We start from the raw sequence: 26,276 nt of genomic DNA, 5'->3' as shown, positions 1-26,276 counted from the left end.
TTTAAGGGAAGAAAGATACCGTATATACTTGAGTATAAGTCGGCCCGAGTATAAGCCGAGACACCTACTTTTGCCACAAAAACTGGGAAAACCCATTGACTCGAATATAAGCCCAGGGTGGAAAATACAGTGGCTACTGGTAACTTATAAAAATTGAATATTCTTCTATTGTAGCTTCTTAAAATTGTTTTTGTAGAAGAATTAAAAAAACATATCAAGAACGGTTGCAAGAACTGGGTATATCTAGTTTAATGAAAAAAAAGGACCAGGGGAGACATGATAGCATTCTTCCAATATCTCAGGATTTGCCACAAAGAGAGTCAACCTATACTCTAAAGCACTGAGGGCAGAACAAGAAGCAATGGGTGGAAACTAAAAAAGGAGAGAAGCAACTTAGAACTAAGGAGAAAATTCCTGACAGTTGTAACAATGAATCTGTGGAACAGCCTGCCACCAGAAGTTGTGAATGCTCCAACACTGGAAGTTTCTAAGAAGATGTTGGATACCCATTTTTCTGAAGTAGTGTAGGGTTTCCTGCCTAGGCAAGGGGTTGGACTAGAAGACCTCCAAGGTCCCTTCCAACCCTGTTGTTATTATTATTATGTAACTTTTTTCCTTCCAAAATGCTTTTTATTTCTTGCATCTTTCTTCCTCCCCTTCCAAAATCTTTTTTTTTCTAAATTCCAAAACCCTCTTAAAATATCTTTAGGAATGTTATCTTAATCTTAAAACCTGTTATCTTAATCTTCAATACAATATCATTATAATTTTCTTACTAATTGGGATTTCATATATTCTTTCAAAGCAATTGCTTAAATCAAACTTCCATATAATAAATATTCAGATTTCCCATTTAAAACATCTTTCATAAGTTAAAATCATTACTATCTCAATAGATGAGTAAATAACAATTGGGGGTTACTCAATCATTAATTGTAAAATCTTTCTTCTATATGATATTTATCTTGCATAAGGAGAAACCATACTCTTAAAAAAGGTAAATCTATTCATATTAATTATGTAGAACAAATGATTAATGACAAAATTCATACTGTTAATAATATTATCCTAACCTTTGTATTGTTTTAAACAAGTCAGCATTAACAATCATTTTGGGTCTAAGTATAGTTGGAAGAAAAAGTTTAACTACACAGAATTATCCCCACTCGAAGCAACAACTTCTTACAAAATAATCTATCCTGTTAATCAAATATAAATGGGTAACTTACATTTTATTTACTTGTAAAATAGTGTTGTTGGCTTGATCAGAAGAGAAAGCCATGGTTCCTTCCTTCTGAAAGTCTCTTCAACCCTCCCGCCCCTTCCCCCAGTGCTTCCTGTAGAGGAGGAGCTGTGATTGTTACAGCCTGATGCCAATCAGATAGCTCTCTCAGTGCCTCCTTTCTGTATAGAGGAGGATGTGTGATTGGTTCAGCCTGCTGCTAATCAGGCAGCTGAGGGGTATTGCCAAGAGCAGAAAGAGAAAAAAAAACCTCCTGTTGCCAGCCATGAGATTTCTTTCCTTCCTGCCTTTCACATCAGAACTGTGGAGCTTTGGGAAATGCTGCAGGGCAGTTTTCAGGTCAGTGAAAGTCAGTGACTCTACTATAAGTCGAGGTTGGATTTTTCGGCACATTTTTGTGCAGAAAATCTCGACTTATACTCCAGTATATACAGTATTTAGATTTGTATGCTGCCCCTCTCCGAAGACTCGGGGTGGCATACAAGATTTGCTCCAAAGCCCCAGCTCCTTATGCAAGAATTATGTTCTGTACACTGAATGCTGAAGAAATATTTTGCTGTGAAAACCCCCATGATTTTTCACGCAACCCAAAAGCTATTATAGTGCTGTGAGGCTCCACTGGCTCTCCCCAAAAGGGTTGTTATTCCTGCACCGCCCAAAGCAAAGGGCCAGTTTAGTTGCATACCTTTGTTCAGATGTGGAGCCAATGTGATCAGTACTAGCAGGATCTGGAAATACTTTGGGATCTGGAAAAGATGGAACGGCTTTGGACATACTTGATGTGCCTTGCTTTAAAATACAGATCTCTCTACAATTCTGAAGCAAAGCCTTATTGGCAGATCTTGGAGTCGTATACTGGGAAATCTTGACAGTTGATTTAGGAGTCACACCTGTAGGCAATAGATGAATAAGCCATTGAAGAACTGAATGTTGTATAATATTAATATGTTATCTGTGACAAATTTTGGATTCTGAGCCCCACATCTACAGAAAATATGGGGGAGAAGGATGCCAAATGCTTGAAATATGAATGTGTGCATGAATTTGTGTACAGAGAGGATTAAGTCATCCTCAAAGGTTTTCCTCACATTGTATGCTCTATTGAGACACTGAAAAGTTTTAGCAGATTTGACCTATAGTACAGGTGAAACTTGAAAAATTAGAATATCATGCAAACGTTCATTTAGTTCAGTAATGCAACTTAAAAGGTGAAACTTAATATATGAGAGAGACTCATTACATGCAAAGCAAGGTAGTTCAAGCCATGATTTGTCATAATTGTGACGATTATGGTTTACAGCTCATGAAAACCCCAAATCCCCTATTCTCAGAAAATTAGAATATTACATACGATCAATAAAACAAGGATTGCGCATAGAATGGTATCAGACCTCCAAAAAGTATAAGCATGCATGTGTTTGGCACCTTTTGTAGCAAGTACTGCCTCAATGCGGCGTGGTATGGAAGCTATCATCCTGTGGCACTGCTGAGGTGTTATGGAAGACCAGGATGCTTCAATAGTAGCATTAAGCTCTTCTGCATTATTCAGACTCATGTCTCTCATCTTTCTCTTGGCAATGCCCCATAGATTCTCTTTGGGGTTCAGATCAGGCAAGTTTGCTGGCCAATCAAGGACAGTAATCCCATAATCATTGAACCTGGTTTTTGGGGATTTGGGCACTGTAAGCAGGAGCCAAATCCTGCTGGAAAATTTAAGTCACCATCCCCATAAAGCTCGCATGTGGATGGAAGCATGGAGCGCACCAAAATCTCCCGGTAGACAGCTCTGTTGACTCTGGACTTAATGAAGCAGATTGGACGAATACCAGCAGATGACATGGCTCCCCAAATCAACACAGACTGTGGAAACTTTTACATCTCATTTGGCAACCAAGGACCCAAAGTATGGAGGAAGAATGGAGGCACACTCTGCAAGATGCTTGAGGTCCAGTGTAACATTTCCACAGTATGTGCTGATTTGGGGAGCCATATCATCTGCTGGTATTCATCCACTATGCTTCATTAAGTCTATGATTCATGACATAGATTCACTATCATGGACCAGGGAGTGGGTGGGGTGGAATACTTCATCCATACCCAGGATCTCAAAGAGGGTAACCAAAACAATATAAAACAAAATATTAAAAAATAATATATGTATTAGGGAGGCGACAAATGATATACAGTGATCCCCCGCTCGTTGCGAGGGTTCCGTTCCAGGAGCCCCCGCAACGAGCGGGTTTTCGCGAAGTAGCGATGCGGAAGTAAAAACACCATCTGCGCATGTGCAGATGATGTTTTTACTCCCACAGCGCTAGCGAGGAGCCGAAGATTGGGGGCAGCGCGGCTGTTTGCCGCCGGCATGGGGGGCTTCCTAGCAGCCCCCCAAACCCGGGTTGGGGGTCCGGGGGGCGCTGTCTCTCGGCGCTTTCGTGCTGAGTCCGGGAGCGAACTCGCTCCCGGACTCAGCTCGAAAGCGCCGAGAGACAGCGTGGACAGGCCCGTTCCTTGGCGCTGTCTCTCGGCACTTTCGTGCTGAGTCCGGGAGCGAGTTCGCTCCCGGACTCAGCACGAAAGCGCCGAGAGACAGCGTGGACAGGCCCGTTCCTTGGCGCTGTCTCTCGGCGCTTTCGTGCTGAGTCCGGGAGCGAGTTCGCTCCCGGACTCAGCACGAAAGCGCCGAGAGACAGCGTGGACAGGCCCGTTCCTTGGCGCTGTCTCTCGGCGCTTTCGTGCTGAGTCCGGGAGCGAACTCGCTCCCGGACTCAGCTCGAAAGCGCCGAGAGACAGCGTGGACAGGCCCGTGCGGCGAGAATGAACGGCGTGGGCGGGCGAAGGGCGGGCGGCAGCGAGGAGTTTGCGTGGGCGGTGGGGAAACTCCTCGCTGACGCCAGCAAGAGGGGGAAGACCCAGGAAAGCCACCCAGCAGCTGATCTCCCGGTTGCCATCTACGCATGCGTGCCCATAGAAAAAACGCACGCATGCGTAGATGGTATTTTGACTTCCGGGTTGAAAAATCGCGAAGTACCCTGTTCGCAATGGTTGGGGACGCAATAAACGGGGGATCACTGTAAAATGTAGAAGGCTACATACTGTTGGATGCCATAATCATGCAACAATGTTGTTGTGGCATTGTGCTTGTTGTCAATTGGATTTTGAATCCAATCAGAATGTTATCTGTGAAGCGCCATTGTTTGGTCACCTAACTGCTTCCTCCAACTACAATCAATTTATCCAATATTTTATGTCCTAAGTAGAGGTGGCTAAGGATTGCCCACCCCACGTGGGTTTCAGGAAAGGTGGACTATGAGGTGATATTTCTTATGGAATATTTCTTTATGGCATAATTTGCTCTCAAAAAGTTGTTTGGCATCTTATTAATGTTCTTGAGGAAAACAGTGAAACAGAAAGCTTTTAATGTTTAATGCTGCAGAACCTGAACACTGAAATGAAATGAATAGTTTCATGGTGGTGTGGATATGTTGTTGTTGTGGTTAGCTCTGGCCCAGCTCCTGCCCCAAGGACTGTGGATGTGGGGGAGACATCCACATGCTGCAGGCCTGTTTTGCCCCCGGTGGAATCTGAAGATGAAGGCTCCTCTGACCAAGAAGACATGAGTGACAGTGAGGAGGAGAGTGTGGCAGACAGCTCAGAAGGAGATCAATTATCTAGCTCCTCCTTGGATTCAGAACAAGAGTTAATGATACAGCCACGCATGCGGAGAGCGATGCATGGGCAACAACAACTGAGAGATTATTATCAAAGAAAATGAGGCCACCTGTGGTTGGGTGGGGCTGTGGTAATTAGTGAGGCTGCTATAAATAGCAGCCTGTGGGTTTGGCCATTGTGGAGGATTATCTGATCATTGTGTTTCATGACTGCTTTACTGACTTTGACCTTTTGTGTGCTGATTTTCCCCCGCTTTGAAACTAAACTAGAGCAAAGTGTGTTTCACTTTGTGAAAGAAGGACTGCGAATTGCCTCACAGCTGCAAGCTAAGTTTCACAGAACTGATAAGGGACTTGTACAAACTACCAGTTTGTTTGGAGACCAGTGCTCTTTGCTATACCAAAAGAGGGCTTAGTTTAAGTGAATTTTCATTATAAAGAACATTGTTTTGAATTTTCAAACGTGTGTGTGTGTGTCTGAAATTTGTATCTGTGAATTTTTGGGAGGAGTGTACCAGAGAGCCCGACAGAATATGTTGTAAACTACCAGGAACTCATGCGGAGTCAGCAAGGTGTAGCTACTGCAATAATTGTCATAATACAGTACATATATTCTTGCGCAAAGGCCGTGGTCTGGAATCTGGACTGACCTGGAAAGGGTTTGGCAGGAGATTCAATTCTGAAAAACCCTCCATCAAATATCCGTTCTGCTCCTTTGCCTGAAGCCTGTGCTGCCAACCCTTCTTTTGCCTTGTTCTTCATGGCTGCTTTTACAGATGCAAGGCTTTTTCTGGCTGCTCTGCTTTCGGCAGACCCCCCTGCTGCTTTGGCTGTCCTCCGAAGGATGGGCTTTTTCTGGAAATCAAAAAATACCTTGACAAAGCTGATAATCCCCAGCCTTCAAAACCTCAGGGCACAGGGAAGGAATGCAACCAGACCTCTCTAGAGATCCTGCCTATATCATGATAGACCCAATGACATCCAATTTACATGCCTTGGCAGCACCCTCTCCAGTGTAGTGACAATTGATATTGAGGTCAACTGCAGAATCGCCAAGGCAAGCTCTGCATTTGGCAGACTAATGACCAACGTGTGGAACCGACGTGGAATCAGCCTAGCTACAAAGCTCAAAGTCTACCAAGCAATAGTTTGAAATTTCCCTTCCCCCTAGGCTTATAGAATTTATACATGGTATGCTTGTATGTATGAGTGGTTCTTTAAATTGGGGTTTTTTAGATTGTTTTTAATATTAGATTTGTTTACATTGTCTTTTTATATTGTTGTTAGCTGCCCCGAGTCTTCGGAGAGGGGCGGCATACAAATCAAATCAAATCAAATCAAATAAATAAATAGTGCTAACTACCCTGTTCTATGCCAGTGAGACTTGGACTGTATACAGGAGGCATGCTAGGCAATTGAACCACTTCCACATGACCTGCCTCTGTAGAATTCTGAGGATCTGGTGGCAGGATAAGGCGCCTGACACTGAGGTCCTTTCCAAAACAGGCCTGCCATCAATTCCCATCCTGCTGTTGAAAGCCCAGACACACTGGGCAATGTTGCTAGGATGCCAGACCATCGCATCCTTAAATAGCTCCTCTGTGGTGAGCTGCTCAAGGAAAGTGATCACATGTGGGACAAAGGAAGCAATACAAAGACCCGTTGAAAGCCTCCTTCAAGTCCCTCGATATCACCACCACCTCCTGTGAAACCCTGGCACAACATCGACCAACATGGCGCATGCTGATCCACCAAGGCTATCGGAGGCCAGAAGAACATTCAGAGCAGTAGAGAAGCGAGCACCCTGCAAAGCCAGGGCTGCAAATGCAAATGCTGTGACAATGGTGCCCATACATGCCTGCCCAACATGTGGCAGAAGTTTTGTGCCCGTATAGGCCTTACCAGCCACTTGTGGACACATCGTGTACAGCTCACAACCCACTAGATGTCAAGGTCCTCCTCAAACACGATGGATAAACATCACATCATCAAGACATTGGAGTACAATCTTCAGTAGTCTACAGAGTATGGGGCACAGTTTCCTGAACTGTGGAAACTTGAAGATGTGTGGACTTCAACTCCCAAAGTTCCTTACTCAGCCAAAATCTTCAAGTTGCCAGCATAACAAAACACTGGTATAGGGCATATGATCCAAAGAAAATAAAAACAAAACCCTATGCTCCTGATCCTATTATTATTACAATTGTACAACCACCCAACTCATTTAACCAACTCTGGACAACTCACAACAGGTTAAAAAAATAATCCAATAAAAGAAAGTTAAAAACATGTAAAAACCATTCACAATCAATTTAAAACCGAAAATCTTTGCCGACAGCTTTGTTAGGAAGTATGGCCTCCTGCTTAGATAGATGATAAAGTAGTAAAGAACAGCCAACAACAGTTTGATTTCTGGGAAAATCAGTTTTGTGAGTGGCACTTCATTCATTGCAGCCATTGAATTAATGTGTGACTCTGTCCCAATCCATAATTGGAGGCCCCAAATATATTTTCAAAATTTCAGACGTGCCTCCCAATCCAAACGGTTTGTCTCTGTCAAAGGATATCTAACCAGAGAAGACATGTTTCAGGTAGGAAATAAAAAAAGGTTACTTCTATTTGGGGTTGTCAGATGTTGAGGTTCTGACTCAGAACTGCACTATATGAAAGTTAAAATATACCTCCAACAGGACATATTCCTCTGCCAACACCTCTCCTGACTACTGAGGCAATACTGTAGAATAGTAGCAAATAGAACAAAAAAAAACAGGGTTTCCCCCCCCCAAATAAAAAATATATTACAATTCCAAAGTTGGAACTGCTTGCCATGGTATATTTACCAAACCCTACTTTCTGACGCACAAAGATGTCCAGTACTAAGCCCTCTAATGATAAACTATGATATAAGATGGCTTCACTTCTAGGAAACATTGAAAGGTCACCCATCTGACACTGACTATAATACTGATACATTCAGCACCGAATATTGAATTATTCAGTTCCCTATCAGATTTTACACAGTGTCAACCTATTCTTAGCAGCTAGCAAAAGTCAAGAATGTCAGGGCTAGCAACCTAAGGATCAGCTATGGGTCTATAAACACTTTAAAATTCACTGAAACTATAAAATGTCAGACGTCAGATATTAGAAGTTTAGAGCAAAATCCCAATGATCAATGTACCTATTTGTTTACAAGAAGAAAACTGTTGGTGCTTACAGGAAAATGGGTGAAGGGCGGGGGGCAATAGAATGCATTAAAAAGAAAGCCCAAAGTAGCCCAAAAGCCAGGAAGTGGCTACAAAAAAGAAAGTTGGAAAACAAAGGGATGCTTCACTACAGTTAAGGGTCAACTTAAATATGGGTGGCAATGCAATTAATTAGCCATCAAGATGTATAATGTTTTATAAAATACAGTAAGTTGCATCTCCACTCCAAATAATTCAATAGTGAAGAGGCAAAGGAGGCAGAAAAGCAATATTTGATTGTTTCAGGCATATATGCTCAGTAAGGCTAGGCATGGGTATGTTTATGGCACCTGAGGTCACCTCCTTAAAGAAGCTGTGCCTTTCAGAGTTCAAACAATGCTGACAGAATTCCAAGATAGTATCAATCTACATTAATGAGGCACCAGTACTTTAATGTCTGGGGCTCTACTGATACCATGCCAATTTAGGAAAAGGCAGTCATTCAAAAAACACCACCTGACAGATACAGCAAATATGCCCATGCCCTTACAAATCATATTTTCCAATTTTTTAAATCTGAATTGCTGTGCATCCTTGGTTCTCGGACTTGGTTACAGGAGTTACAGTTCTCAGAAGATGAACAGGTAGCTTAAGTTTAGTAAAATTCTGCTCCATGAGAAACTTTTGTACTTTTTTGTGCAATTGCCTAAATCACTCAATAAAGTTGCCTTTCAGAAATAGTCTCAGTAATTTATTTATTTATTGGATTTATATGCCGCCCCTCTCCGAGGACTTGGGGTGGCTTACAGCATATAAGTAACAATACAAAATATCCTAAATCCAATTTTTAAAACTAAACTAACCAATCTAAAACCCCAATTTATTAAAAAAAAAAAAAACCCAGTCACTCATTCTGACAAACAAACATACATTCCATTCATCGACAAGGGCTGATGTCTAATATCCACAGGCCAGTTGGCACAAGTGGATCTTCAAACTCTTGTGGAAGTCAAGGAGGCGGGGGGCGGTACAAATCTCTGGGGGGAACTGGTTCCAGAGGGCCGGAGCCCCCACAGAGAAGGCTCTTCCCCTAGGCCCCGCCAGGCAACATTGTCTAGTTGATGGGACCTGGAGAAGGCCGACTCTGTGAGACCTGACCGGTCGCTGGGACTCATGCGGCAGAAGGCGGTCCCATAAGGAATCTGGTCCAGGCAAAAAATCATCCCCTAAAAGCAGAGCCAGCAAAGAGTTTTTCATACCTTGGCAGGTTTGTGGGGCTGAACATCATCCACCATTTGCCAACCATTCGCTTCAAGTTTCTTCAAGTTCTCAAATTTTTTAGTTATGTCTTCTACCTATTTGAGGAAGAGAAAGGTTGAAGAACAAAACTAAAGGGGACCAGGTTACCTACCCTCACCCCTTTCTTACATTAAAAAAACAATAATTAAGTGTTAAAAAGCACAGCAAGCTTCCTTAGAAAACAGCTTCACCAAGAAATCAAAGAAAAAGACACATTTAGCCATTTCTTAGGAATATCTTGCAACATTGCCTTGTATCTTGCTGCTTTGGATGAGTGGGAATTTAATATGGATCGCTCAGTTTAGTACATTCCGGAGAACTCTAAACTTTATTATAAGATGCAAGTTTCAAGTTGACAAGATGGCCAAAACAAACTTGAGTTTTGTGTGTGGAAATCAGTATGCTCTCGGCAGCCAAGAGACATGCACGTTCAAGGTGAAAAGTGATACAGTGATCCCTCGCTTTTCGCGGGTTCAAACTTCGCGAAACGGCTATACCACGGTTTTTCAAAAAATATTAATTAAAAAAATGCTAAGAGACTAAGAAAACCCTTTTTGACCTGTTGATCTATCGAGGTCTGCTTCATCTCGCCTCCAATTTCTAAAGCTTCTTCTTTCAATTGAAAAGCATCCATGTCATTTGATGATGTGGTCCTGTCACAACTGGTTGCTTCTTCAACCTGGATTCAGAAGCAAAGATGAAAGTTCAAGGACCTTGAATGAAGATGGATCATTCTTTGTCTAGTTGATGGGACCTGGAGAAGGCCGACTCTCTGAGACCTGACCAGTCGCTGGGACTCATGCGGCAGAAGGCGGTCCCATAAGGAATCTGGTCCAAGCAAAAAATCATCCCCTAAAAGCAGAGCCAGCAAAGAGTTTTTCATACCTTGGCAGGTTTGTGGGGCTGAACATCATCCACCATTTGCCAACCATTCGCTTCAAGTTTCATCAAGTTCTCAAATTTTTTAGTTATGTCTTCTACCTATTTGAGGAAGAGAAAGGTTGAAGAACAAAACTAAAGGGGACCAGGTTACCTACCCTCACCCCTTTCTTACATTAAAAAAACAATAATTAAGTGTTAAAAAGCACAGCAAGCTTCCTTAGAAAATAGCTTCACCAAGAAATCAAAGAAAAAGACACATTTAGCCATTTCTTAGGAATATCTTGCAACATTGCCTTGTATCTTGCTTCTTTGGATGAGTGGGAATTTAATATGGATCGCTCAGTTTAGTGCATTCCGGAGAACTCTAAATTTTATTATAAGATGCAAGTTTCAAGTTGACAAGATGGCCAAAACAAACTTGAGTTTTTTGTGTGGAAATCAGTATGCTCTCAGCGGCCAAGAGACATGCACGTTCAAGGTGAAAAGTGATACAGTGATCCCTCGCTTTTCGCGGGTTCAAACTTCGCAAAACGGCTATACCACGGTTTTTCAAAAAATATTAATTAAAAAAATACTAAGAGACTAAGAAAACCCTTTTTGACCTATCGAGGTCTGCTTCTTCTCGCCTCCAATTTCTAAAGCTTCTTCTTTCAATTTGAAAGCATCCATGCCACTTGAGGATGTGCTCCTGTCACAACTGGTTGCTTCTTCAACCTGAATTCAGAAGCAAAGATGAAAGTTCAAGGACCTTGAATGAAGATGGATCATTCTTTAGATCAGAATTCCCCAACCTTTCCAGCTTTGCGGAGCAGCAGGGGGGTATGAGCAACAGGCAAGCACATGCACAACTCCATTTGCACAAGTGGGCACGTATTCTCCTTGCTTATACAAATGGGCCCACTTGCCCGCTACTTCTGCAGCCCGGTTCCAAACTGCTCAAGGCCTGTCAGTGGGCCAGAGTTTGTGGGTTGGGGACACCTGCTTTAGAATACAGAAAAATGAAGACAAAGTTTTTCTAAAATCACTGACTGGCATTCATGCATGGCATAAACTGACCCTTTTCATTTTCATTAAATGAATGAAACCGAGTGAGTGAATGAATGATTTCACCAAGATTTTCTTAGCAGAAAACCTAATTAGTCAAGCTTTCTAGGCGTATTTCAGAGATTTTTCTGAACGTGTACCCCCCACCAAACTCTTCCCTACCCCTACACCCGCCCCACCCTTCTTGCTCGTAGTCCGGCCTGGCTCTGCTCTGCCCACCGCAGCCTTCCCATTTCCCAGGACCACAGGAGCTCCATCCGGCTGCTCTTGCCCAATTTTGTCTCCGCAGCGTTTGGGAGCCGCCGCCTGCCTGCCCTCGTCCTCCTGGCGGAGGCTGCTCCAGAAAGGACCCCGCTGCTCTCACCTGGGGCCTCCAGCCTTGGCAAGACAGCAATGGAGAAGCCGGGAAATCGGCCGCCTGTGGGTGGTGGCGACCTTCCTTCCGCCCGCTCGCCCTCCAGCAATTTCCTTCGGTTGCAGCCGGGCCCCTCTGGCAGCCCCCTCCCCTTGGGAAGCCAGCAGCGCAGCCCTCCTGCCCGCCAGCCCCCCCTCACCTCCCGCTGTCTCCCCCCATCCCATCCAGACCTCCCTCCCTCCCCCCGCAAACGTCACCCATACCAGAGCCCCGTGTGGTGACCCAGAGGCCCCTTGGGAGGATTGCTTTACAGGAGGAGGGTCCTGTGTCCCGCGGTAAAGGCTGCCTGGCTGCCGCCTGTGGCACCTCAGGTCTCCGCGCATCTAGTCCCCGCACCCGCCTTTCCTGGGGGTGTCCGCCGCTCCATCCCTTCTCCGTCCCTCGGTGGGCCCAGACTGCTCTCTTTCTCCAGTGGAGCAGATGGTAGAGAGGGTCTCCCGGTTGCTAATTGAATTGTTCTGGGCGAAGGCGCCTCAGGGCACAATGACTGCTGCGGGCACCAGGGGCCGGCACACGGTGGCGGGCCAAAACCGCCCCCCCATTTTTCAATTTGGCCGGGCCTCTGACGCCAGTACCAGTAATACTGGCCTATCGGTGGCACCGTTCCCCGTAGGCTGCGCACCCACGTGCCCTTTTCCATGGGCGCGCAGTCCCCATCCCCCTGCCAGCCCGCGGGGGGGCGGGGAGGCGCCGGCAGTAGAAGGCGCTGCGCCCGCCCGATCCGCTCCCTCTCCTCTTTCGCCGAAAGAAACGCGCGGAAGCTGCCTGATTGAGCCCCGCGTTGCTCCACCCCGCTTCATCCTGCTTGTCATCCTCCATTGTGTTTTCGGGGGGGGAGCGGTGGGAAAGCCCTGTGCCGGCCAGGAAAGCCGGGTTTGCTTTCCGTGAAAGCAGCACGCCTTTTAGACACGCTGCTTTCCTGCACCTCTTTCCTGGGGGGGGGAGTGGCATCAGCACCACCCCTCTACGAGCAGCAAAAGCCTCAGTGACTGGGCACGCCGTTTGCCTTTCGGCTCCGTCGTTGAGGCTTTTGCTGCTCGTGGAGGGGAAGGTACCGATGCCGAAAGGCAAACGGTGCGCCCCACTGCGTAGGCTTTTTCTGCTTCTGGAGGGGTGAGCGCCGATGCCGAAAGCCTCAGCGACATTTGGCTGCCGGGGGGGGGCAGGGAGGAGAAAATCCTCCCCCCCTCCAGGAGCAGCAAAAGCCTAAGCGGCGGGGTGCGCCGTTTGCCTTTCAGCTCCGTCGCTTAGGCTTTTGCTGCTCGTGGAGGGGGGGTTGGCGGTGCCGATGCCAAATGCTTTCCCTCCGCGGTGGGGGGTGCAGGGCAGGCGCAGTCAGCCCCAGGAGACAAAGAGCGAATGAGAGAAAGGAAAGAGACAGAAAGGGAGGGAGAGAAAGAAAAAGTGAGAGATAGAAAGGATAGAGAGAAAGGGAATGAGAGAAAGGAAAGAGAAAGGGAGGGAGAGAAGAAAAGAGTGAGAGATTCTTTTATACCATCCGATTTTCATTTTGAGAGAGAAAAAGTTATTCCAATCTAGGCATATTGGTTTTTTGATTCTGGGCAAAATTCTGGTATTTCTCCTATGCACCAAAAAAGTTCCTAGACATGAAATTTGTCAAAACCCAAAATTGTTAAAAACAGCTAATACCATTTTTAGAAGTTTTTCAACATTAAGTTCTTCAAAACATGGAATTGTTCAAAACCATGTACAATACTATTTTCAGAAAAAGACTACAACCGAGAGAAAGAGGGAATGAGAGAAAGGAAAGAGACAGAGAGAGAGAGAAAATAAGAGAGAGAACGAGAGAGAGCAACAGAGAGAGAAAGAACAAGAGAGAGAAAGCATGAGAGAGAGAAAGAACAAGAGAGAGAGAGAGAGAGAAAGAAAATAAGAGAACGAGAGAGAGAGAAGGAAAGCAAGAGAGAAAAAAGATAGCAAGAGAGAGAGAGAAAGCAAGACAGATAGGGAGAGGAAAGGATAGTGAGAGATATGAGAACAAAAAGGGGAGAAAAAAAGAGAAATGAGAAAATGATTGAGGCAGAGAATGAGAGGAGAGAGAAACAAAAGAGAGAGGTGATTCTTGAAGCATATGGTAAAAAGCATCCAAATAATAAGAAAACCCCCCCCAGCCCACACCTGTTTTGGAAAAGAATAAAAGAGAAAAAAAACCCAGCCCTCAACTGGTTTTGGAAATGGTTACATACGCACACATAAGGGGGAGGAGAGAGACAGGGATGGAAAAAGAGGAGAAGTGAGAGGGAGAAGGAATGAGGGAAAAAGGGAGGAAGAGAGAGAAATGAGAAACATGAGAGAGAAAAGGGGGAAAGACAGGAGAAGTACCCAGAAATGAGACAGTGGTATAAATTTCAGGAGGGATGATTGATGATTGACTGTATTTATAAGGGGATGTTACATGAGATTGTATATATGAGGGGGTTATTTATTTATGTATGTATGTATGTATGTATGTATGTATGTATGTATGTATTTATTTATTTATTTATTTATTTATACCTCTATGCCGCCCAGTCCCAAAGGGACTGTCGCTCAGACACTATACTTTTCCACCCACACCGAAAAAAAATTAGAGGGAACATTGATCGGCTCCCCTGCCCCTGGGGCTATGTGTACCACACTTTGGGAAAGACTTAAAGACATGATCAGGTGCTGACTGTGGAACAAACCATAAACTACTTCAAATGCAAAACACATGACTCAAACATCAGAAGAATGCAATCGCTTGGAATTACAGTTTATCGAGCTGAGCCTCTTTCTTGCCTCTCAGAGCAAAGCAGAATGACAGACCCCACCAAAAAGTGATGTACAGCTATTTATGTTCAGTGATAAATTGTCTTTAATCCCGGAGTTTCCTTATAGTCTTCTCCTGCGCAGAGAATCGGACTTAGAAGACCACCACTCTGTCCTTCTCAAGAAAACATGGTCTTCCTCCGCCCCGACTCCAAAGCCCATCCCCACGTTCCCCGAACCACTTTTCCCCAACCCACATGCCCTTCTGAGTTGTCCCTGGGGGATGTCGCCATACCTCAAGGGCAACTGCCAACTCCGCTCTCCGTTAGATCCGAGTGCGAGCTGGAACGGCTAACCGATCAGGCAAGGCGTGGCCAGAGCTCCGGTTTTAAATTTTTTTGTTCCCGTCTCCGATTGGCCGTTGAGACCACAGTGTTTGCTTTTTCATTGGCTAGATTCTTAGTCTCCCTGACGTCAGTTCGTCTCCCGTCGGAGAGATGCGATTGGATGACGCTACGGGGCTTTTTATTGGCGTTCTAATTAAAAAGGTCCAGCCTCCCCAGTGCTCGGATTGGTTGGAAGATTTCATTATCTCGATTGTTTTGCTGCTTTTCGGGTTAGGATGTTATTTCTTGTTTTTTCCTGCGAGCAGTTGGCCGTAAAGAAAGTGAAGTCTGGAAACATTGCGATACTATGTTACTATGACAGTAACACTCGTAAACTACAAAAAGCAGAGGGAGGGATACAGTATCCCTTTTTTTACATTCTCTTACATACATACATATAGATATCTATATGTTATTATCTAATTTTTATTTCCATTTTCTAACCAGGCAACCTAGCTGAGCTTCGTCGTTTCCGTATATAGCGGAGGGAAGATTACACTCGCTACAATCAGCTTATTCGGGCTGTTCGGGAACTAGCACACCGGATCAGAGACCTGGGTGATGTACCTGAATCAGCAGGTTTCCGCGCTAGGAGCACTGCTGCTCTTCTGGACAAACTTTATGCCATGGGTGTGATACCCTCTAAGAGCTCTCTTGAGCTGTGTGGTCGAGTCTCAGCCTCTTCCTTCTGCCGTCACCGTTTACCTTGTCTGATCATAAAGCTCCGTATGGCGCAAAACTTGAAATCTGCTGTGACATTTGTGGAGCAGGGGCATATCTGGGTGGGACCAGAAGTTATAACAGACCCTGCATTCTTGGTCACCAGGGCCATGGAGGACTTTATTACCTGGACTGATTCCTCTCGTATCCGACAACGTGCTCAACTAGAATCAGGAACGGGATGATTTTGACTTCATTTGTTAAGAACAACTTTTCTTTTGTTAACCATTTGCGTGATTATACCTTAAATATTTAACTGAGTTAGCTTTAGTACATTTCAGTCTTTTATTTGTTTTGCTTGTTTAGTTGTGCAAACAGTATATAGTTGTATACAAGACTATCAGCCAAACCACACCCTTTTGTGATGGAATGCAATTTTTATAATTACATGGTTAGGATTTCTATCAGAAAGAAATGGAGGACAAGAATTTCCTATGGGCATCTTGTAAAACATCCTGTGTGTTCCTTTTTATTGATTTCATTTTGGATCACAGTAAAGATTAATAATTGGATTGCATCTAACTTCTTCCCAGAAGATGGTGTCTAATCTTGTTCCATATAGAATGTTTTAATTAAAACAGACTTTATTATTCCCTTTTGATCAAGATTTGGATGGCTGGCTACAACAAAATCTATGCAGTCATTATTTTAAGATTTATTTTTTTCTTGGCATCTCAACAACTTTATATTATTGTTTCTTTAGTAACATGTTCTCTATTAATGTACAAACTGTTATACCAATGTAAAATTGTTGGCTAGAACTTAAGGTTTTGAACTGGTTAATGAATGTACATTTATCTTATCCACAGCATTTACAATAATGGAAAGAATTTTGCTCTGATTATGATTATAATGTGTAAATACCTCAAAACATTCATTTTGAGTTCAGTTTTGGAGCATAAAGCTATTTAATCTTTGTGTTCTCTGTAAAATCTCTAAAATTTACTCCCAGCTGCAGTTTAAAACAAATGTGCTTCCCAAATCGTATTAATAAATTGCAGATTGTAACCAGTGGACTGATGCTTTAAGGCTAAGAATTTATATTAATCTTCTATTATTGCTAGCAAAATTAATTGATGAAATTTACACAGATTTAGACTTTGGTTGTTAAATGATTAATTAAAAAGTTGAATTCTGGCATATAGTAGTAAAGTAGTAGTAGAAAGCAGAAAAATGCATCTCTGATCTGTATTTTGAAATGATACAACAGAAACTCATTGCAGCAACTAGAAGTCAAATTTTGGCAAAGTGGTGACATGAACATTTAGTGATTAAACCACTTTCATTAAATTAAAAGGATAAATGACTAGAATATCAGAACTCAACTGTTTACTTTCAAGGCAGTTCTTCAGTTCCTTTAGAACAGGGGTCCCCAAACTTTTTACACAGGGGGCCAGTTCACTGTCCCTCAGACTGTTGGAGGGCCGGACTATTAAAAAAACGTGTGAACAAATCCCTATGCACACTGCACATACATTATTTAAAGTAAAAAACAAAATGGGAACAAATACAATATTTAATATTTATTCTTCCTCTTTCTCTCTCTCTCCCTTTCTCTCTGTCCTTCTGACTTTCTAGTTCTCTCTTTCTCTCTGTCCTCTCTCTTTCTTTCTTTCTTTCTTTCTCTCTCTTCTCTCTTTCTCTCACTCACTCTCTTTATATCTCTCCCTCTTTCTCTCTCCCTCTTTCTGTCTCCTCCTTTCTCTCTCTTTCCCTTTCTATCTCTCCTCTTCCTTTCTCCCTCCCTCTCTATCTTTCCCTCTTTCTCTCCCCCCTCTCTCTTTCTTTCTCTCTCTCTCTTTCTCTCACTCACTCTCTTTCTCTCTCCCTCTTTCTCTACCTTTCTTTCTCTTTCTCTACCTTTCTCTGTCCCTCTTTCTTTCTCTCTGTCCCTCTCTTTCTTTTTCTCTGTCCCTCTCTTTCTTTTTCTCTGTCCCTCTCTTTCTTTTTCTCTGTCCCTCTTTCTTTCTCTCTGTCCCTCTCTATCTTTCTCTCTGTCCCTCTTTCTTTCTCTCTGTCCCTCTCTTTCTTTCTCTCTGTCCCTCTCTTTCTCTCTGTCCCTCTCTTTCTTTCTCTCTGTCCCTCTTTCTTTCTCTCTGTCCCTCTCTTTCTTACTCTCTGTCCCTCTCTTTCTTACTCTCTGTCCCTCTCTTTCTTACTCTCTGTCCCTCTTTCTTTCTCTCTGTCTCTTTCTTTCTCTCTGTCCCTCTCTTTCTTTCTCTCTGTCCCTCTTTCTTTCTCTCTGTCCCTCTCTTTCTTTCTCTCTGTCCCTCTCTTTCTTTCTCTCTGTCCCTCTTTCTTTCTCTCTGTCCCTCTCTTTCTTTCTCTTATCTCTATGTGGGGGGGAGGCGGCTGCTTGAAAACCCCTGACCTCCATCGCCTCCCCCCCACGGCACAAGGCGAGCACACCTCGCCACTGACACAGGCGGCGGGGACTGCCCTGTCCCCCTGTCCCCCCTGCGCAAAACTACGCGGCCCAAGATCGCTCGCTTCTCCAGTCAGCAAAGCCGACTGCCCGGCTTTGCTGGCTGATGCAGGAAAGGAAAGCGTCACATTTAAAAAGCACGCCACTTTCTGGGACTGCGGGGCCGTGGTGGCCTTCAAGCGCGGCCCTTCGTGGCGCCCCACCACCCGTTCCTGCAGGAAGAGATCGGGCACTTTACCGGGAGGTGGAGGCGGCGTGGGGCCGGACGCTGGGTGCCGGGAAGGGCGAAGGAGTGGACGCGCCTCTCAGCTGCAGAGCGGAACGGGGTGGAGATCAGCAGCGGAGTCCGGCGTTGGGGGCCTGGGGCCATGCGGGAACGCTCATCCAGGCTTGCCGGTCCACGCGCGCCTGGATGAGCGGTCCCGCATGGCCCCAGCACCGGACTAAATTAAATTAAATTAAATAATATGTTCACTCTTCTTTGCGGCAACCCATTAGGTATTGGAACACTACTCTCATAGAACATAATTTTTATTGGCCAATTGTGATTGGACACACAAGGAATTTGTCTTGATGCATACGCTCTCAGTGTACATGGAAGAAAAGATATGTTTGTCAAGAATCATAAGGTACCACATTTAAGCAAATAAGTACAAATAAGCAATCAAATCATATTAAGAACCAGTCAGTATAAATCGTACAAGCAACAAAGTTACAGTCATACAGTCATTAGTGGAAGGAGATGGGTGATGGGAACGATGAGATTACTAGTACAGTGATCCCCCGGGTATTGCGATCCCGATCATTGCGAAACGGCTATATGGCGATTTTTCAACCCGGAAGTAAAAACACCATCTGCGCATGCGCGCCCTTTTTTCTATGGGCACGCATGCGTAGATGGCGCCGGGCAGATCAGCTGCTGAGCGGCTTCCCTGGGCCTTCCGCCTCTTGCTGGCAGGAGGGCGAGCGGCGGGCATCAGCGAGGAGTTTCCCCACCGCCCACGCAAACTCCTCGCTGCCGCTCGCCCGCCCTTCGTCCGCCCATGCCGTTCGCTCGCGCCGCTTCCCAGCTGAGTCCTGAAGTGAATTGGCTTCAGGACTCAGCTGGGAAGCGGCGCGAGCGAACGGCTTGTCCGCCGCCTGCCTGCCCACGCGCCCGTCGCGCGCCCGTCGCGCGCCCGCCCTTCGCCCGCCCACGCCCGCCCACGCCGTTCGCTCGCGCCGCTTCCCAGCTGAGTCCTGAAGCGAATTGGCTTCAGGACTCAGCTGGGAAGCGGCGCGAGAGAGCGGCGCGAGCGAACGGCTTGTCCGCCGCCTGCCCGCGCGCCCGCCGCTCGCCTGCCCTTCGCCCGCCCACGCCGTTCGCTCGCGCCGCTTCCAAGCTGAGTCCTGAAGCGAATTGGCTTCAGGACTCAGCTGGGAAGCGGCGCGAGCGAGCGGCGCGAGCGAACGTCTTGTCCGCCGCCTGCCTGCCCGCCGCTCACCCGCCCTTCGCCCGCCCACGCCGTTCGCTCGCGCCGCTTTCCAGCTGAGTCCTGAAGCGAATTGGCTTCAGGACTCAGCTGGGAATCGGCGCGAGCGAAGGGCGTGGGTGGGCGAAGGGCGGGCGTATGGCAGCGAGGAGTTTGCGTGGGCGGTGGGGAAACCCCAATCTTCGGCTCCTTGCTGCTGCTGCGGAAGTAAAAACACCATCTGCGCATGCGCAGATGGTGTTTTTACTTCTGCAGCGCTACTTCGCGAAAAACCGATCATTGCGAGGGGTCCTGGAACGGAACCCTCGCAATAATCGGGGGACCACTGTAGTGCAGATTTGGTAAATAGTTTGAGAGTGTTGAGGGAATTATTTGTTTAGCAGAGTGATGGCATCCAGGAAAAAATAGTTATGTTTAGCTCTGATGTGCACTGCTCCACAGTGTTGTCTTGTGGATAGGAATTTAAACAGTTTGGGTCCAAGATGCAAGGGTCCGTAAATATTTTCATAGGCATCTTTTTGACTTGGAAGGCAGGTCCTCAATGGAAAGCAGTTGTTTTTTCTGATTATCCTCTGAACTCTGTCTGTCTTGTTGGGTTGCAGAACCAAACCAGACAGTTATAGAGTTGCAGATGACAGACTCAACGATTCCTCTGTAGAACTATATCAGCAGCTCCTTGGGCAGTTTGTGTTTTCTGAATTGATGCAAAAAGAACATTATTGTGCTTTTTGATGATGTTTTTGATGGGAGGTGTCCATTGCATATCTTGCAATATGGTAGAACCTAGAAATTTAAAGGTTGTTGATAATTTAATTAAAACTGTTGATACTGTATTGTCTAGTATTGTAAGAGGTGGAAATATGGGGGGGGGGTTCTCCTAAGGTCTACCACCATTTCTATGGTTTTGAGTGTGTTCAGTTCCAGATTGTTGTGGTTGCACCACGAGATTAGTTTTTCAATCTCCCGTCTGTATGCGGATTCATCATTGTTTTGAATGAGACTGATCACTGTTGTGTCATCTGTGAACTTCAGTAATTTTAACAGTTAGATCATGTCACCCTTAGCCCTTTTCATTAGACATACTGAATTCCTTCAATGGTCTTTCTAGAGTCTTAACAACTTTATATCAAACTGGTTGCAGTATTGCAAGTGTGGTCTTATTATAAAGTAGTATTAATGCTTCATGTGATCTTGATTCTAGTGTTCTATTAATGCAGCCTAGGACTGTTGGCTCATTTTTAATATTTAGTTTGTAAAGATATTTGAAGAAAGACCTACTTGCTTTTCAATTTGTCATGATGAATAGGCTATTCTAGATAAGATTGATAAGAATAGCAAACATTCCAGAAGATAGAGTTAAGATGCAGAAGTATCTTCAAAGACTTGAACACTGATCCCTTTCAAAATGAAATTTAATGGTTGAAAAAAGGCTCTACCTTTAGGCAAGAAAAACCAAATGCACAGGTACAGTATAGGTGGCACCTGACTCAATAATAGTAACTGAGAGAGAGAGATCTTTGAGTCCTAGTACACAATCACTTAAATGAGCCAGCAATGTGATGCAGCTGCCAAAAAAGCAGGTTGCATTAACAGACATAGAATTAAGATCATGTGAAGTGTTAGTACCACTTTATAATGCCTTGGTAAGATCACACTTGAAATATTGCATCCAGTTTTGATTGCCACTTTATAAAAGAGAAATTGAAACACTAGAACGAGTGCAGAGAAGAGCAACAAAAATGGTTAGGGGACTGAGGCTAAAATATGAATGGTTGCATGAATTGGATAAGTCTAGTCTAGTGAAAAGAAGGGCTGGGGAGACATGATAGCAATGGTTCAATATCTAGTGGCCCCCCACAAAGAAGATGGAATCAACCTATTGAAAGCACTTGAAGGCAAGACAAGAAGCAATGGATTGAAACTAATCAAGGAGGAAAACCAACTAGAACTACCTGATGATGAAAATAATAAATCAATGGAACAGCTTACCTTTAGAAATTAGGGGTGCTCCATCATTGGAGGTTTTCAAAAAGATTGGACAGCCATTTGCCCAACATAGTATAGAGTCTCCTGCTTGAGAGGTTGGACTAGAAGACCTTTAGGGCCCCTTCCATCTCTTATTCTGGTAAACCATGAAGATGGCTGGTGTGCTCACATGGAGAAACTTGTAGGATTTAGTCAGAGAAACTTGAAAAATCAATAGCACTGCATAACTATTAAGGGCTATTAATAAAAAGGAATTTAACAAGACCCATCCGTGTAATTGGATCAAACTTAAACAACTTCTCAGATTTAATTGAAATGGGTTTCTTTCAATGTAATCTGTATACACAATGGGATATTGTATACATTGTGAAACATGAGACTTTACTTCCACTTAGGCACTTTCAAACAGTGTTTTGCAGAAACATCTGAGTGGATGATACAGCACCTGGACAATTTGCTTGGCTTGATACTAAAGTAGAGTTAGGTCAATTTAATACTTACGTAGCAACCACTAGGGAATCTTGGGCTGTAACAAGGAAGCTGAAAATGGCAGTGATAAATTTCTTTTATTAGTAAGAAACTACATGAATGTGAAACTGAGTTCAATCCACAGATGACTTCTGAGTCAGAAGCATTTACTTGCTTTAAGTCATCCAGAGATCATTATAGATCACAAAAGTATTTGTTTTTCCACCCATCTGGATTATTTGAAGATTTCTAAACGAGGGAGTAGGGTTTTTTTTTTAAGTGAGCACAAGCCAATTCTCCATGAAAGAAAGACAAGTCAGGGAGCCTCTCCTGCTGTCTGCAAATGGCTACCATGTTTCCCTGAAAATAAATCCTTTCCCCCTACCCATCCTGAAGAGTCCAGAGACAAAGGCTTAAGCAAAGACGGTTCCTTTATTCAGCTCTTAAAGGCAAGTGACAATCAGCGGGAACACGTCTGGCTTTACATGGAGAGCAGCCGCTCTTTTATACTTTTGTGGCTCCCGCCAAAAGAGAGCAGTCAGCGTCTGAGCCAATCAGGCGCGACTTCCGTTTTTGCACAGACAGCGTTTTTCATGGAACCAACTATTTACATAGGATTCAACACCCCTCCCTCCTTAGTCAAGAATACATCAATCAAGTAAGCCATGTGACGAAATCCTCCAATCTGCTCGGTCTACACAGGGTTCTCTCCGATCTGCGCAGATCATTTGAGTCATCGTTTCCAACGGTGGAGGTCGGTTCGCCTATACCTCCCCAGTGTGGCTGGGGCTGAGTTTGGGCTCCGGCCCGCTGAGTTGAGTGGGCAGGCACAACACCGGCCTCCGAGGACGAAGATGGCTCGGCGTCGCTGGAGGACCTTTCCTGGCTCGGTAAGTCCATTTGAATGTCCATTAAAGCAGGTTGCGCGTTAAAGTCTATTAGAGGGGAAGAGTCTGTATTAGCGGTTTGCACAGGGGAGGTTTCAATGCGCCTTCGTAAATGGTCAATGTGCCGCTTCCACATTCGACCATCTTCCAATTTTACAATATATGTTTTAGGAGCAGTTTGTTGTACAATTGTTCCCTTCATCCAATTCAAACCCCCATCAAAATTCTTTGCAAAAATACTTTGACCCAAGTACAATTGTTTTTCAGGATTTACATACATAGGATTATGAGTGCAATACCTTGGGTGTAATCTATCCAGTGGGGATCTAAGTTTCCTTCCCATTAGTATTTCAGCAGGACTTATGTGTGTGTGGGAATTTGGTGTAATATGTTGTGTGAACAAAAATTGGTCCAGATGCTGTTGTACATCTCCAGGGCCTGACCTGCGCAATGCTTCTTTTGCAACCCGAACGTACCGTTCTGCCAACCCGTTAGCCCAGGGCGAGTAAGGCAAGATGAGAGCATGTCTGATCCCCAAGTTATCTAAAAACAATTCAAATTGCCTGGCTGTCAATTGGGGCCCATTGTCTGACACTAAGATGTCAGGACAGCCATGGGTGGCAAACAAATGGCGCAGAACCTTAATTGTAGCACTAGTGGTTATATTATTCATTGCAATGATTTCAACCCACCTGGAAAATGCATCTATCACTATTAAGAAATATTGTGACCCCACTGGCCCTGCAAAATCAATATGGACCCTAGACCAAGGCCCTGCAGATTGCTCCCACTCAGCTGGAGTTGTTTTGGGGGGATTTGGCCGAGACTCTTGGCATGGATCACACTTGGCTACCCACTTTTCAATATCAGTATCCAGACCTGGCCACCATAAGTGCCCCCTAGCTAGACCCTTCATCCTGACAATACCAGGGTGGCCCACATGTAGCATGGTGAGTACTTTGGTCTTTAGACTTTCAGGAAAGATTACTCTATCACCCCACAACAGGCAACCTTTAACATATGACAATTCCAATCTTTTGGTTTTAAATTCACTTAAGTTTGTTTCTACAGAGTCATTTTGCCACCCCTTGAGTACACAGTTTACCACCTTTTTCAAAATTGGGTCTTGCTGCATGTGCACAGCCACCTCCCTTGCTGTTGTTAGTGGGTTATCTTCGAGTTCTATCATTAAAACATCAACAGATGGGGCAGGGTCCTCTACTAACTCTGCCATTGGGCACCTACTAAGACCATCTGCGTGGTTTATGGTTTTACCCCCTTTGTGAATGAGCTCGTACTGGTACCCTGAGAGAAACAAGGCCCACCTAATTAGTCTTGGAGACATAAATGGGGGAGTTGGTTTGTTAGGGGCTAGGAGGCCTAGTAAAGGCTTGTGGTTGGTAACCAATTCAAAACTCCTGCCAAAAAGATAGTTATGAAACTTCTTCACCCCAGCCACTAACGCTAGAGCCTCCTTATCTAGTTGGCTGTAATTTCTCTCAGTATTGGTCATTGTTCTGGAAAAGAAAGCAATTGGGGCCTCTGTATTATTCGGCAAAACATGTGCCAAGACCCCTCCCACGCCATATGGGGACGCATCGCACGTAAGCCTGACGGGTAGCAAAGTGCTATACTGGACTACTACACTTGTGGAAGTTAACAACTGCTTTATTTGTAAAAAGGCTTTGTGCTCAGTTCTCCCCCATGTCCAAAGGGTTCCTTTCTGAAGCAGCCGGTGTAGAGGCTCTGCTGCTGTTGCCTTCTGTTTTTAAAAAACAGAGTAAAAGTTTAGAAGGCCTAAAAATGCCTGCAATTCTGTTTTATTCTGTGGCTCTGGGGCTTCCCTGATGGCTTTTAATTTTTCAGTAGTGGGGTGGATGCCTTCCCCATCGATTCTATATCCTAAGAATTCTACACTGCTGGTTCCCCACACACATTTGTCAGGTTTGATCCTTAGCCCCTTATCTTGTAGCCTATGTAATACTTCTCTTATTCTTTTGTTGAGTTGAGATTGGTTTTCTCCTGAAATTAGAATGTCATCAAAATAAGGAATGGTCCCTTTAATTCCTGACAACAAACGTTCCATTATGCTTTGAAAAATCCCTGGGGCTATGCTTATTCCAAATTGTAATCTGGTACATTTAAATGCACCCCTGTGGGTGACAATGGTTTGTGCGAGTGCTGTCGGTTCATCGACAGGGAGTTGCTGGTAAGCTTGGGCTAAATCGATTTTTGCGAACACTTTCCCTTCCCCCAGGGAGTGAAGGAGCTGTTGTACCACTGGAATGGGGTAAGGGTGATGTTGGAGGGCTTTGTTGAGCGTTGACTTATAGTCAGCGCAAACCCTCAAAGAGCCATCAGGTTTAAGAGGCGTGACTATGGGTGTTTCCCAAGGCCCCTGCTCTACAGGAACTAAAATGCCCTGGCTTATGAGCTTATCTAGCTGTAGGTGAAGCTTGGGAAGGAGCGGGAGGGGTACCCTGCGTGGTTTGAGCCGGACAGGAGGAACCTTGGGGTCAATAGAAAAGGAGATAGGGAGCCCTTTATACGATCCCAAGGTGGGGCTAAACACCTCTGGGAATTCCTGTAAGAAATTTGGAATACTATCAGAGTTAACAGTACAAATACCAGAAATTTCAATTCCCAATGGTTCCATCCAAGCCAACCCCAAGAGAGAGTGTCTAGCCCCTGCAACAACAACCATAGGAAGGGTACATTTAACAGTTTTAAACATAATAGGTACATTCACTTGGCCCAGAACAGGTATTATCCCCCCTTGAAAATCTCTAATTACCAATGAAGTTTGTAAAAGGTCAGACTTTGAGAGGCTAGGCATGTACATTATAAGCTTTTCCCATGGCATAATGGAGTATTTAGACCCCGTGTCAAGTTCCATAGTGCATGGCTTGTTGTTTAGGAGCAGTGAGATTACAATCTTGCTCCCATTTTTTGTTGCCATGCTATTTACAGAAAATTGATTGTTACCTCTTGAGTAGTTGCGGTTAGCGGTTGAGTAGTTGTTGCGGCCGGAAAACCGAGGAAACCGGTTTTCGCGCGGTTGAGGTGTTTGGGTCTGGAACCGAGGAGGACGAGGTGTGGAAAAAGATTCCTCCAGCAAGGGTGCTCTGCAGGTTTCGGCGATGTGGCCACGTCGGTTGCAGCGGCGGCAAATGGCGTCCCGGAAAGGGCAGCGTTGGCGCGGATGGTTTCCTCGGCAGCCGGAGCAGGGGGCGACGGGGCGAGGGTATCTGGGTTGTCTCGGCTGGTCCTGTTGCAGCAGAAAACAGCTGTCCTCGTTGAGGGCAGGTGGACTGAGGTCGTCTGGGGCCTCTGCGCGGGAAACCGTGGAGTCGATCTTGGCGACAACTTCCCGCTTGTCATGCTCCTTCAGCTCTTTGGCAGCAGCGTCGGCGACCTCTGTGGTTTGTGCCAGCTTGATTACTGC

The 26,276-nt window shown here is 44.9% G+C and overlaps 1 protein-coding gene and 1 pseudogene across 1 annotated transcript in view; both read left to right on the top strand.

Moving 5' to 3' along the window:
* The window catches only part of LOC139156626 (WD repeat-containing protein 73-like), a 54,501-nt gene extending 37,897 nt beyond the window's left edge, over positions 1-16,604 (top strand). Inside the window, exon 8 of the mRNA XM_070732481.1 lies at positions 15,321-16,604. The gene's annotated coding sequence lies outside the window, so the exon portion shown is untranslated. The remainder of the gene's footprint in view (positions 1-15,320) is intronic.
* Positions 11,352-15,797, top strand: LOC139171838 (U3 small nucleolar ribonucleoprotein protein IMP3-like; annotated as a pseudogene).
* Positions 16,605-26,276: the final 9,672 nt, after the last annotated feature.

Source organism: Erythrolamprus reginae, chromosome 1 (genome assembly GCF_031021105.1).
Source record: "Erythrolamprus reginae isolate rEryReg1 chromosome 1, rEryReg1.hap1, whole genome shotgun sequence".
Lineage (NCBI taxonomy): Eukaryota > Metazoa > Chordata > Lepidosauria > Squamata > Dipsadidae > Erythrolamprus > Erythrolamprus reginae.
This window is presented reverse-complemented; position numbering and strand designations above follow the sequence as displayed.